Source organism: Protopterus annectens, chromosome 13.part0, assembly GCF_019279795.1.
Source record: "Protopterus annectens isolate FY-2018-M chromosome 13.part0, PAN1.0, whole genome shotgun sequence".
NCBI lineage: Eukaryota > Metazoa > Chordata > Ceratodontiformes > Protopteridae > Protopterus > Protopterus annectens.
Genome location: NC_056747.1, coordinates 1048674131 through 1048689060, shown reverse-complemented (window position 1 = coordinate 1048689060; position 14930 = coordinate 1048674131). Strand labels below are relative to the sequence as shown.

Below are 14930 nucleotides of genomic sequence, written 5' to 3'. Positions count from 1 at the left end.
AACTAATTTTTTTTTTTTTTTGGTGAGTACTTAAATGTTTTTAAAGACCAACAAGACATAATTAGGCAATGGTCAGTCAGGTCATTAGACAAACTGTGTAAGTTTGTGGGTGTGTTAGTAATACCCAAGTCAATAAGAGAATCTTTTCAGAGGCAGCATTCACTCTAATGCCCAACTTACCCATTTGCTAAAGGCTGAAGGAATTACGATGCCTAGTTAATTTTATTCAACATATCCCTGATGAGGATAATGTCACCGCAGACAATTTGTTCTCATGAGTAAGCAACAGAATTTGCTGTAAAGTTGTTTCAAGAATAGATATATTGGTGGGTGAAATAATGTCGATCGTAGCAATATAACGCTTTTCTGTGCCCTTATTAATATTTGGATGACTGTCCAATTGGGTTTTCAAGTCATCATTTACATCGGAGAAAGTTTAGTCTTTTTCCACTAAAGTCAACATACCACCACTTTGCTTGGTGATGGTTCTATTGTCAGTGAAAGCTGTGTAGCTTATGGGGAAACATGGTGAAAAACAAACATTTTCTTTAAGGCATGTTTCTGCAACAGCAATGATTTAGGAGTTGTACCGATCTGCCTGTGCAAAATACATGTGTATTCCAAAAACAACATACCACCACTTTGCTTGGTGATGGTTCTATTGTCAGTGAAAGCTGTGTAGCTTATGGGGAAACATGGTAAAAACCAAACATTTTCTTTAAGGCATGTTTCTGCAACAGCAATGATTTAGGAGTTGTACCGATCTGCCTGTGCAAAATACATGTGTATTCCAAAAACAAGTGTTTAAGGTTCGTAGCAACGGTAGTAGGGACAGAAGTTAGACAGATGTCTGCAGATAGAAGGGCTATGATGCTAAGCAGTATTGTCACTCACTTCTATGATTTGTATAATCGGTGTGGTCATTCGCTTCAATGATTTGTATAATTGGTGTGGTCACTCGCTTCTATGATTTGTATAATCAGTATGGTCACTCGCTTCTATGATTTGTATAATCGGTCTGGTCACTCGCTTCAATGATTTGTATAATCAGTATGGTCACTTGCTTCTATGATTTGTATAATCAGTATGGTCACTCGCTTCAATGATTTGTATAGTCGGTGTGGTCACTCGCTTCTATGATTTGTATAATCAGTATGGTCACTCACTTCTATGATTTGTATAATCAGTATGGTCACTCGCTTCAATGATTTGTATAATCGGTGTGGTCACTCGCTTCTATGATTTGTATAATCGGTGTGGTAACTCGCTTCTATTATTTGTATAATCATGATGGTCACTCGCTTCTATGATTTGTATAATCAGTATGGTCACTCGCTTCAATGATTTATATAATTGGTGTGGTCACTCGCTTCTATGATTTGTATAATCGGTGTGGTCACTCGCTTCTATGATTTGTATAATTGGTGTGATCATTCGCTTCTATGATTTGTATAATCGGTGTGGTCACTTGCTTCTATGATTTGTATAATCAGTATGGTCACTCGCTTCAATGATTTGTATAATCAGTGTGGTCACTCGCTTCTATGATTTGTATAATCAGTATGGTCACTCGCTTCTATGATTTGTATAATCAGTATGGTCACTCGCTTCTATGTTTTGTATAGTCAGTATGGTCACTTGCTTCTATGATTTGTATAATCGATGTGGTCACTCGCTTCTATGTTTTGTATAGTCAGTATGGTCACTCACTTCTATGATTTGTATATCAGTTTATAGGACGTGTTTGGAAGGCATTCTGGCAGACCAAATAAAGTATTTTCTTGTCAGGGGGTGGTGGCATGGGTTTATAGTCTGCCCACAATTTTTTTTTTTTTAGGTTAATAGAAAAAGCTAGAGAATAAGGTTTGCTGGAGTCTGCTTGCATAATTATGCCAGAAAGAGTAGAGAGGTATATCGGTCAGGGCAGTAAAGCACTGTTAATACCTCAGAATAATTGTGTAAAATAATGAAATTTTGATTTACAAGCTAGAGCACATGTACTGGTAACCAAGTTTGGTATAAGTGTGTTATTATGAAAAATATATTGGATGGCTCCTTTAAATGTCTTGATAACATAACTCAAATGGGGACATGGAAAAGCTCCTTTAAATGTGATATTGGTGGAAATATCTGAAGAAGTAAAGCTGGAAAGAGAGCAAAGCATGACACACCTTCTGTTAGCAGGAGTCATTCAGCCTTCACATGCACAGCACTGCAAGCCCTGAAACCAGTAAATTAGGTAAGAAGTAACTGTATTAAAGATAGTCAACTTTCAGATCACTTCTGTGGCTCTGCTCGACAGTGGCACAGGAAAATAACTTTCTTGGGTGGTGTAAGCCAGGGAACCTTGTTGGCTAGGCTTACGTAGGCCCTTGAGCTGATAGCCTAGTATCTACCTATGAACCTATGAACCTATGTTAGCCAACAGTATAAACAGTGTATTTGGAAGAGAATCACTTGTTAACTTGTTGAAAGTAATTTGGACAGAATTTTCAGAAAATAAAAATCTGCCTAAAGAGGAAGATCATATTTGCAATTTAAAATATGTGCCCACCTGCTGTGGTGTTTAATATTTTAACACATATTCTCAGCATATTCTATTTATAACCATGCTTTCTGAACAAAAGTAATACAAATCTTCTTATGTGGTTTTATAGTGCACAAAAAATGAATAATTTCCTTTTAGCATTCAAAAGTGTATTTTGATGTGGAAAAAGATAGTCACCAGTTTTATTATTTCCTTTATAAAAATGGTTGCATTATATGTTTGTGATCAAATTAGACTATATCAATAAGCACCAGGTTCACATGGCTTTATAACAAAAGCTAAATCCAGAGTCATATGTCTGATGCCTTTTTGTATTCCAAGCCCAAAAGTGATTGTTCTCCTATTGTAGGAGATTGCTTTTATTATGTTAGAATGTATCCCACACAACGACAACAAATAAGAGATGACTCCCACAAACTTAAAAACTGAAAACATTGGAAACTATAAAAATAACATACAATGGGTCTCAAAACACACCGTTTTCTTCATTTTTGCAGGGGGAAGCCCCTTCCACAACTCCTGATATGGAGGTAAGGACCCCAGACCCCTCAATCTCTCTCCTTTCCTAGGTAGATAGATAGATAGATAGATAGATAGATAGATAGATAGATAGATAGATAGATAGATAGATAGACAGACAGACAGACAGATAGATAGATAGATAGATAGATAGATAGATAGATAGATAGATAGATAGATAGATACCATCTCCAAGGTGACACTATCTTGGCCAAAAGGAATGGATGAAAATAAATGGAAAAGTGTCTCACTATTCACTGGCTGTAACATAGCGCTCAATATATAACCAAATCAATGCCAATGTTCCCTTGACTCGATATGCAATAACGATGATCTTCCTGCTACAGTAATCTGAGCGTTAGTGTAGCATGACTGAACAAATATTTTCTCAAAGAAATTTCAGAAAGTGAGAATAACTCTCATTCTGAGGGGACAGACAGCCTTGTAGCTTTAATCAGAATAATAATGTTAGTAGTGCAACATTTATGTGGAAGTGTCTAAAGCTGTTGGTGTTATTTATGAAGCTTCATCTGCTAAATTGTATGGTAACAGTTTTAATGCTATTATCTGTATTTCACCCTTTTCTAACCCAGAATGTCAATGTGAAAAGTATATCTGTGATATTAGCAATGCGCTCCACTTGTAATATCTCTCAGTAATTTCTCGTTCAGTGCTAATCTGCTTAAAGTCTGTGCTCCCCACAGGACAAGACAACCAGAGCAACACCTCATGCTTCCCAGCAGTTAATATCCCCTCCATCCTAGTCAGCCCCTTGGCAGCCAAGATACAAGGTAGATAAGCATAACCGTAGTAGCAGACTAGATCTCACCACTTTGTGCGTCATCATGGCAGCAACAAATGCAGGCTTTTAAAGTTGGTGGCTGCAATCTTTTTTGGAAAAAAATAGTAAAGCAGTAAAGCAGGCTATGTTATGAATTTACTCCCCTTTCCCTTTTCTGCAAGATCAGTCCTGCAGGTGAAACTCAGCGAAAATAAATAAAAAAAGGCAAAGGCAGCCTTTTGCCTGTTGTTTGGGTCTGAGGCTTTACTTTGTTGTCAGTTAAATCAGAGTCTCTTCTTTAAGAGCAAAAAGCAGGATATACAGTACCAGTAAATATGAAACCCTAAGGTCATACAGTACCAGTAAATATGAAACCCTAAGGTCATACAGTACCAGTAAATATCAAACCCTAAGGTCATACAGTACCAGTAAATATGAAACCCTAAGGTCATACAGTACCAGTAAATATCAAACCCTAAGGTCATACAGTACCAGTAAATATCAAACCCTAAGGTCATACATTACCAGTAAATATCAAACCCTATGGTCATACAGTACCAGTAAATATCAAACCCTAAGGTCATACAGTACCAGTAAATATCACATACAGTACCAGTAAATATGAAACCCTAAGGTCATACAGTACCAGTAAATATGAAACCCTAAGGTCATACAGTACCAGTAAATATGAAACCCTAAGGTCATACAGTACCAGTAAATATCAAACCCTAAGGTCATACAGTACCAGTAAATATCAAACCCTAAGGTCATACATTACCAGTAAATATCAAACCCTATGGTCATACAGTACCAGTAAATATCAAACCCTAAGGTCATACAGTACCAGTAAATATCAAACCCTATGGTCATACAGTACCAGTAAATATGAAACCCTAAGGTCATACAGTACCAGTAAATATGAAACCCTAAGGTCATACAGTACCAGTAAATATGAAACCCTAAGGTCATACAGTGCCAGTAAATATGAAACCCTAAGGTCATACAGTACCAGTAAATATCAAACCCTAAGGTCATACAGTACCAGTAAATATCAAACCCTAAGGTCATACAGTACCAGTAAATATCAAACCCTAACGTCATACAGTACCAGTAAATATCAAACCCTAAGGTCATACAGTACCAGTAAATATGAAACCCTAAGGTCATACAGTACCAGTAAATATCACATACAGTACCAGTAAATATGAAACCCTAAGGTCATACAGTACCAGTAAATATGAAACCCTAAGGTCATACAGTACCAGTAAATATCAAACCCTATGGTCATACAGTACCAGTAAATATCAAACCCTAAGGTCATACAGTACCAGTAAATATCACATACAGTACCAGTAAATATCAAACCCTAAGGTCATACAGTACCAGTAAATATCAAACCCTAAGGTCATACATTACCAGTAAATATCAAACCCTAAGGTCATACAGTACCAGTAAATATCAAACCCTAAGGTCACAGCTACCGTCATCAAAAATGTCAATAGCTTCTGAAAGCAATTAACTAGAAAATAGATATCAAAATCTAAACCAGCTGCAACTGTGAGTACTGCAAAGGAAGTAATTGAGCTGGATGTGGGATTTTCATAAAAGGGCAGGAGCAAATTACATAGAAATAAATGGAATATGTGAGAAATATATGCAGAATAATGCTCATGAGGATCAGTGGGGTCGAAGGGAAGGCTGGGATTGAGAAATGCATATAATGTTGGAGTGAACAATGATTAAACTGAATATATGTATGCATGTATATATATATATATATATATATATATATATATATATATATATAGATATATATATATATATATATATGTGTGTGTGTGTGTGTGTGTGTGTGTGTGTGTGTGTGTGGGTGTGTATGTATACTGTATGAAAATGTCACTAATTTGTTTTCTTTTCTATTACTGTATGTATACCCAAGTCATTGTGTAAACTGTGATTTATGTTTAAAAATACTAATAGCTAGCATTACTACTTGTGAAAATGCAGTATTTAATTAGCAGAGTAAAGGTATCTTTAGTCTCCTACAATCAGCACCAGTAAAATGTAGTTATATAAAATGTAAAATGTTTACTTAAATGTAAAATAGAACAAGTACACTTACAGCTACAAGGGAGTAAATATATCCCATAATGACAGAAAATGAAAAGATGCATTAGAAACACAACATTGTGACTACTAAAACAGTAACCTAGGTGAAAACTGGATAGTAAATATATGTGTGTGGATAATTCCAAATAAAGTGAATGCCAAAGCACTGATTTATGTTTGTTTCATGGAAGGCTGAGAGTGCTTCAGGACATTTAAAACCTTTGCAGACACTTGTTGATTGCCTGTCTTCAAACAACTGTCAGTAGGGCCTTTCACATAAGACTAGAACTGAAATATTAAATAAATAGCACAAGTAGTACCTATTGTTTTAGTCTGTACATTCGCAACTGGCTACCGTGAATATTACTGATTGCCACTAAGAATCACTGCCAAAGCAGGATGGTGCACAGCATGCAGAATTGTTTAGCGTGCACATCGAATCTGGATGGCATATGCACAATGCAGCCTGCATATCACAACTGATGTCAGTGACAAAAGAAAGCTGTAACAAGAAAGTGGGAGCCATAGGAGACCCCAGTAATGGATGACATCTAAAGTATGATGGGGATGCACATGTAAGAAAACGTTTTAAATAATTAAATGAAAGATGAAATAATGACCCCTTTGCTGGCTCTCTGTGTACAGCCCCATAACTTCTAGCTCTGAACCATTTGCATAACTGGCTAAATGACACAATGCTATGAATTTATATGAATGAAACTAGGAGAAACAACTGTGTGCAACATAGAAATATTAAGAATGAAATTCTCTACAATGTAAGCAATGTCATACAGAAAAGACTGATTCATTTCTTGATGAGCCACAGCTAGACAGAGTGTTTTCAGCACAGTCTGCTTATGGCTGGTATTTTTCTTAAGCAATTCCATATCCTATATTCTGTTGTGATGTTATGTCGGTTAATCATGCAAATAATGCCCACACAAGGGTTTTATGAGGCCCAACACTATAAGCAAAGGGCCTTACCACCCCTGGAAGGGATTTATTTTCCCTAATAGCTCCTCCCTTCCAGTGAATTATTGCACCTAGATAATGGGCTATCAGATCAATTGCTTTGTATTTTTTATTATTATAAAATTTTTAAATATTTTGGATGTCAAATACTTCCTCTGCCTGATGTTTCAGGCTTGCAGTAGCATATGTAATCATTGCTGGAGGAAGTACTTTACATCCAAAATATCAGTTGCGTAAGTAATTAATGTCCACACACAGACATAGACAGACATACGCACACACATACATAGACACGAGCACACACAGACACAAGCAGACAAAGACCCATGTGCATACTGAGACAGACACAGACAAGAGCACACACTGGCACATGCACAGACACGTGCACATAGAAGCGTGCACAGACAGACAGATGTGCACAGACAGACATGCACACAGACAGATGCACACACAGACAGACACAGAAAGACACAGACGTGCACATACAGACACAGGCATGAGCTCACATATACACAGACAGACACATGCACAAACACAGATGTACAGAGACAGGCACACACACAGGCGCGCATGCACACAGACTCAAGTATATACACACAGACACACACGCACATGCGCGCACACACACACACACACACAGGCATTGTTCCATACTTCATGTTGCTCAGAAAATGCATGTTGATGAAAACTCTCTTGCTCTATTAACTGAACTGGGGTTATATTTAAAAATTGTCCCTGATTTTAAAGCTTTTCTTATTTTTGTTGGCCTAGTCCAGATAATCAGAACAGTTGAAAAGTTTTCATTTGTTGAGTCTCTCAATATCAATCTTTCTCTCTCTTTCTCTGACTCTGATTGTCTCTCTCTGATACTCACACACAAACATAAACATGCAGGCACACAGACATATACACAGACTATATTTTTTGCATTTATTTGTTAACCATTTGAAATGTTGAGACAAGCTCTAGCAGGTCCCCAAACATGGAAACTGAATGGCCAAAAAACAAACTTATATATACTAAGTCTGAGATAGTCATTTCTCAGAATATTCTCTTTTTTTCTGAGGTATGGCAATCTTGGAGTTGGCATATATAATTCTGGGGGTGTGCAAGGGGGCCTGTCCCTCGCGAAAAAAAAGTTTAAAGGAGAAGAGCTCTTTTCCTGGGTTTTCAGTCTTTTTTTTTCAGCTTGTTGACACTCGGCATTTCGAGTGGCAGCATTTCAGTAGGGAGCCCTTTATTTGCATTTTTTTGTTTACCTTTGCTCTTTCTAAACAGCAAAACTACATTTGGCAAGTGTACAAAAATGGAAGTCGTATGCTTTTTTTTTCAGTCTTTGCTTTATGTTGCCATGAATTGGCAGACATGTCTTTACGTGAACACCCAACAGAGTGAGGATGTACTATCTGCCTGTTACTTAAAGTTATGTAACAAACATGGCTTTAATGATAAAAAAAAATCATGTACAGCATAGTATTTCTAAGCAGATACATACAAATTTAGTACAAATACAAATACAACAATATTAGGAATTTGCATACCGCTCCTCCAAACCATCCTCTGAAAGAACCCAATTCCACATCTCAAATATACGTTTTTAATTTCCAGGGAAGATGCTTTGGATCACAACAGTGCAGTGCAGTACACAAATAGCTAACCATCCCTGAAATACCTGGCAACGCTTTAAGTCGCCCATAAAATGTACACATAGCAGTTTGACACATGCATGCTTGGGTTTCTTCTCAGAGAAGTACTCTGCTGATTTGTGATACCTCAGTTTGGTCTTCTTAACCTTTGTAAGTATGAGTTTTTTCCATTTTCTAATAGCTATATTCTGAAAAGCTTTTACAAAATAAACCTACTTTGTCAAAACTGCAACAGACTAATTGTCTTAAAAACCATCACATCCAGCAAGACAGAAGAAACATTCAGTACTGATTTTTGACACCTCATCAGTATGGTGCTAGCTCCTTCCCAGTCCCCAATTTTCTACAGTTTCAGAGAAAACAAAACACTCCAGTGCCCTGAATGGATAGAGAAATGACATATAGTCTACCAACATACAAGGCAGTATATTGTATATGGCACACAACACTCTTCAACTTAGGGGCCTCTGAACTGATAATGTATGTAAATGCAAAGCAGATGATAATTTACTCCTGTCACTCTGTAAATAAAAGTACTATGAATATTTGCATCCTGCTTTGAAAGGTGTGTCATAAAGCTTGTTCAAGATATTCTTTTAGGTCGAAAGCATGTTGGCTTACATAAAAAAATGATAGCTGTCGTGTTCATTTTTGTTTTGTATTTCTTGACTTCATCCATATTTTGTTTGTTAGACCTCACTTGCCTCTAACGTCTGGTCTTCAAGTTTCTATGCCCCTATTAGTTGTTACTGTACCTATTAAAGAGCCCGGTGATGAGTTATGTTAATAATTAATAATTAATAAATATGGACTGGGGAACACTGTAGAAGGTATGATTACCTTAAACTTTGCTGTACAAATCCATTGCAGTGCTATAAGGCAGCTTCCCATGTGTACACATCTGTTCGTTTATAGCCGCACGAGTTAGTGCGTACCGTATCTCCCCCCAAGATAAGCCCTGCGGTGATATTTTCCCAACCATACCTTTCAATCGTGTAGAGCAGGAAACCTGGACAAAGTTAAAATAATGGGGGAGTAAAAGCCCCAAAATAGGGACAGATTTTAATTATTGCAGTTGTAAACTGAGAAAGTTGCCAGAATAACAGGTTTTCCATTAGCATACATTTTTGAGGGATATGAAGTGTGAAATTCAAATGCCTGTCATCATTGAATGAATTCAGTTCTTAATGATCTGCCAGAAAAACATAAATTTTATTGAGACTGGACCAAACATATGATGGAGAAATCTGGACAGTTGAGAGGTACAGTATGTTCTTATTCCCACTAGCCCAAGAAGGGAATAATGGCCATTGGTGTCCCAGTCCCACTCTCCCTGGCCAGCACTTCTATATGGGACACACTTGTCATACTTTAGATATTGGTGACGAAGCTGTAGGCATTCGTATTGTATCAGTAGGGAGCTGTGACCACTGTCTTACTCCTGAGGTGCTATGAATGTGTGAATATGATGTAAATTCAGGATCAAAATCAGCAAATTAACAAAGTTACACAAGTGAAGTTACCAGAAAAAAATAAGGTGTAAAAGTCTGGTGATTTGGAGTATTTCAGCCACTGATTTACAGTGTACTATTTTTACATTTTCTGTGAGCGTTTCTAACAAATAACCATGCAAAAATGTTCTGTTCTTATCCAGGGCATTGTTTCTTACAGCAAACACAGACTATTTGAAGTTAAATAATGTGTAGGAACCCACAGCGGAAAATAATTCCTATATTTTTTCTGAAATATTCTAAAGAAGTTGTACTATTGCATCTTTGGAGACAAAATACTGACAACGGTTGGTCTATAGAATTCGTCCCTTTATAGGGCACCATCTAGTGTCTGTGCTGCTGCCCACAACTCCAGTCTTGGCAGAGTTAATATGGAAACAGAATATTTTTGGAAGCTGAGAGAAACCCAGCAAAGACACAGGGAGAACATGCAAACTCCATGCAGGCAATAGTCAGAAGTCAGGATCAAACATTATATTGGAGGTAAAGACATTAACCATTATGGCAAGTAGCCCCCACAGTTTCTAGTGTTAATATAATTGCCACAAATGCTAGCGGTAATGTAGACATTCTTACAATGAAGTAACTTCTATACTACTGCTTTAGCTGTCCAGACTTTCCATGGTCTCACCTATAATCTGTATTTAAAATAAGGCATATATTTCAAGGCAATAAATGCAAGCCCCTCAAAAAGCTATACCTAAGTGTAAACTATAATGTGCACTGTCAAAGGTAGGACTCCGTTCATTTAGCAGTTTGTATACTTGTCTGCTGTGTTGTTACATGACTTCTCTCACAAGGAATAACCAGCAGGGACTAGCTGATCACAAGGCACGTCTCTGTTATCCCTGCTTTTGAAATGTCTAGCATAATTAAGCTTGCACATCCAGTACTCCCACACTTCTGTTTGTGACAGAATGTAAAAACTGCAAAACATGTTTGAAAGATCAGAGGACAGGCAGATCAAATAAAAAGCAAAGAATGGATTGCATAGCATTTCCTTTAAACATACCTTCAAATTGTTTTCTATTAGGTTAGCAGCAAAGCGACAATTTTATAAAGTGAAAAGTGCCTCTGAACCATAGTAATTACTAATAAATATGGTTTATATAACCGCTGTAGTAGTCCTACTTAGTGCTTATGATTACCTGTCTTCGATTTCTGGAGATTCCCCTTTTTTGTTCAGTGATACAAACTTTTAGTCATCTAAAATGCCAAGGGATCATTCCAATGGCCAAACAATACTCAGGGAGTGTTTCTTCTCAAGGGCCATTCCATGAACAATATCTCCAAATTAAAGCAAAGTTAAATAACTGAGACTAAATAACCGTCAGAGTGAGTTACTCCCACCCCCAACCCCATGCTTGAAGAGATAGGAAATAGGAGAAAAAACAAATGGTTTAACAATGCCAACATACACTGAAGTGGCTTTAGTAAGTTTAGTCATGTGACAGTCCTGAGTAGCTTATATCCAGGACCCTATTAAAACAGAATCAAGCTGCCAATGTAATGGTGGTCTTGGCTAGAAGGCAATTTAAAACTCTGGAACCTGGCTTATCCCAGTGGTCACTGAACTGCTGATAATTTTGCAAAAGGAAGAAAATAGTGTACCCTACCGACTGGACACCCTTTTGTATCAAGTCTGCATTGTCCTCCGCATACCCATGTGGGTTGTCTCTAATTTCTCCTTGCATCCCAAATATATGCTGAAGAATTGATCCTTCAAAGTGTGTGTGTGTCTATCTGTCAGTCTTTTAACAGGCTGGCATCCTGTAGACATGATTTTATGTCCTGTACCCTTTGTGTTCCAGGAAAAACTCTTCCTACGCCATGACCCTATATTGGATAAAGTAGGTATCAGAGAATATATGCAGGACAAGTATGTAAAGTCTATAATATTGAAAGCGTGTGAAAATGGAACAGTCCCAGAATGTGTCATAACAATCCCAATAATGTTCTTTTAAAGCTCGGAAACTCATAAGCACAATTATGGCTATGACTATTTCAAGCTCTCCCACACCTCATGATGATAACTATACATCACTAATGTATAACAGCATAATAACAAATAACACATTTGCTGGCTGTATAATACAGAACCATGTAATTCTACTAGTGACTACCTAGATATTGATCTGAAGAAGGTTAGCTCCGTTAACTTATCGTTGACGAAGTACCAGGAGATTTTATTTCATTCGATTGGGCTCTACCCATTTTATGTGTGTATCTTGGTAATAAAGAACGTTGAAGTCCATGGTGGGGTTTCTGGTTGCTCTACGAGGTCTAGTTTTTACCTTGCACACCTTTGGCAGCTACCAGCCATTTGTATTACTGACCCAGATATTGATGGTTGTAGATTTACCCATGACGGATGTAGTTAATACACAAGGACAAAATCTTAATGGGTACATTTCACCAAGAGGGGTTGAATGCATCATCTTGATGGATGGCAGTGATTATTAATATTACAAAATGGAATCATTAAAATTATGTCTTTTTCATACATTTAGTAACTGCACTACATGCTGTTTGCTGGCTTTTCAGACTGTACAGAGACATCTGGAATATATATCACATATGTACTCACTAATGTAGGTCGTACGAGCATGCCAAATGTACAGGAAGTTGAGGACAAACCAAGTACCCAAATCACAAGACACCAAGGAACAGAATGCTCACCACTATTTATACTGAAAATTGCCACCGATGTGGATTGTAACTGCACAGCGGCAGTGATTCCCTTGTTTTGAGAAATTTATGCCTTCTCTACATTTGTGCAACTGCATGGGTGTGGGAGGTTTGCCCCCATATAAGGTGCAGGAGGCCTTGTCCCTTGCAAAATATGCTTACAGTCTGAAATTTCACCCATTTGATATTTCAGGCATTTGTGTTTGGCATTTTAGTTCCTTGGTGCTTGGTAAGTCGAAGTTTCATAATGGAGCTCCCTTATATATTAAATCATTACAGTGTAGCCTACTCTACTAATGTTGTGGAAAGGGATCCTTTTTTAAATTTCTGTAGAATTTATACACCAAACTACAGGACATTGTCTACTTATGTACTGCACAGGGAAAGTTTACTTATACACTGCAGGTATATTCTGTTTTAGAATATTTATTTTTCACTAATATTCTACTAGTCTACTAGTGGCAAAATATTACCTACAGCTTTTCTGGAAAGCTAAATGGATCTTTTCAGTGGTAATTGTACTTTACTACAACTTCACATATCTCATTTAGCTAAACAGAGAGCAGTGTTTTCCAAACAGGTGTATAATTTAACACAACTGAGAGGACCCTAGTGGCGGCTGGTGACTTCAAATTAAAGGAGGGCTGCAGGAGACAGCTGAATGGGTGGGGCCAATGGGAAGGGGTGTGGCCAACTAGAAAGGGGGTGGAACTATGCTCAAAAGCACAACAACTGGAACTTTAATTAAATACGCTGCCCTGGGTGCCAAACAGTCATTACAAGAGTCCAGTCAAGACAAAATGAAGTGTAGAAGAAAAAAATATTTCAGTGCATTGGCTACATGACAACGTACTTAATATCCAGATGAAAACAGGTTGTGGCATGAAAAAATAAATTACTTTTTAAATACATTACTGGAATGCCAGTCAAAATCAAGTATAAAAAAACAAGCAGCACTCAACTCAAACCACTACTCCTTGCACTGCAGTTCTAATTATAATTTATATTCAGCTTTATAAAATTACCAAGTAACATGCTGAAAGTAGCAATCTCTGTGATACCCCCCCCCTTGCAAAAATGTTTCTTATCCAAAAAAGATCTGCTGCCTGACATAACTATCTACTTGTTTCATAGGGAAGACATGATCAAAGTAAAAAATGAACAGCAAACAAGAAACAAGCTCAAGATAAATTGCTTAAAGGATTCCTGCACAAGTTATGGACCACACATGATAAATTGGCATTCTGTTTAGTTTACGGGTAAGCCTGCAAAGATGACTGCAAGTCTCCAACAAAAGATGACTGCAAGTCTCCAACAAATGTAATGAGCTTCTGAAAATACTGTAATCCTGTCCTTTTATTACAAATACTGTCATATGCATTTCAATACTCAAGGCTTATACATTATCTAGTTATGTAAATATTCACAGCATGGCAACAACAAAAAGGCTTTCAATGCTGGTAATTCTTTAACAGTATGCTTATTAAAGCTTACTTGCATTTTACAATCTCCGACAAGCTTACCCGATGGTCATTAAATCATTGCTACTTAAACAGAGCAACAGGGCACTGTGACAGCATGCATTTCCTGAATAATAAGAAGCATAAATCAACAGTATAAAAATATGACAGAAAACCAGAACATTCTGCAAAATCAAGGACAGATGAAAAGCCACGGTCGTACTTGTGGTCTACCTTGAATGGGGGAATACTCTGCACACTTACTCTGCATAACTGCTCCTTGCCTTCCTTGGACACATCCAGAGCCACTACAATGGGGCGTGGGGTGCAACAAGTATGTCACAATTTGAAATGTCTCTGGCTGACAGTGATGGCTCTGACACTCATACCTCTCAACTTCAGAGCAAGAAATCTGGACAAAGCAATACATAGAACTTGAAGTGAGACACAGACCCAAAAATAAGGACAATTTTTAAATATTGCTCTTATTAACTTAGATAATAGAACAGTAATAGGTCTTGCATTATTTTCTGAAGAGTATGAAATCTGAAACTCAAATGTCTGTCATTATTTTCTAACTTCAATCTTTAATGACTTGCCACTAATTTGCCAGAAAACCACAATTTTACAACCAAAATGTGATGCAAAAATATAAAGTTGCCACACAATACAGCTGGGAACCTGTCAAAGAAGGGG

General features: G+C 37.3%; 1 protein-coding gene across 1 annotated transcript in view; it reads left to right on the top strand.

The window, feature by feature from the left end:
* Positions 1-14930, top strand: part of PPP1R1B (protein phosphatase 1 regulatory inhibitor subunit 1B) — a 1016738-nt gene that overhangs the window by 764552 nt on the left and 237256 nt on the right. The gene's annotated exons all lie outside the window — the stretch shown is intronic.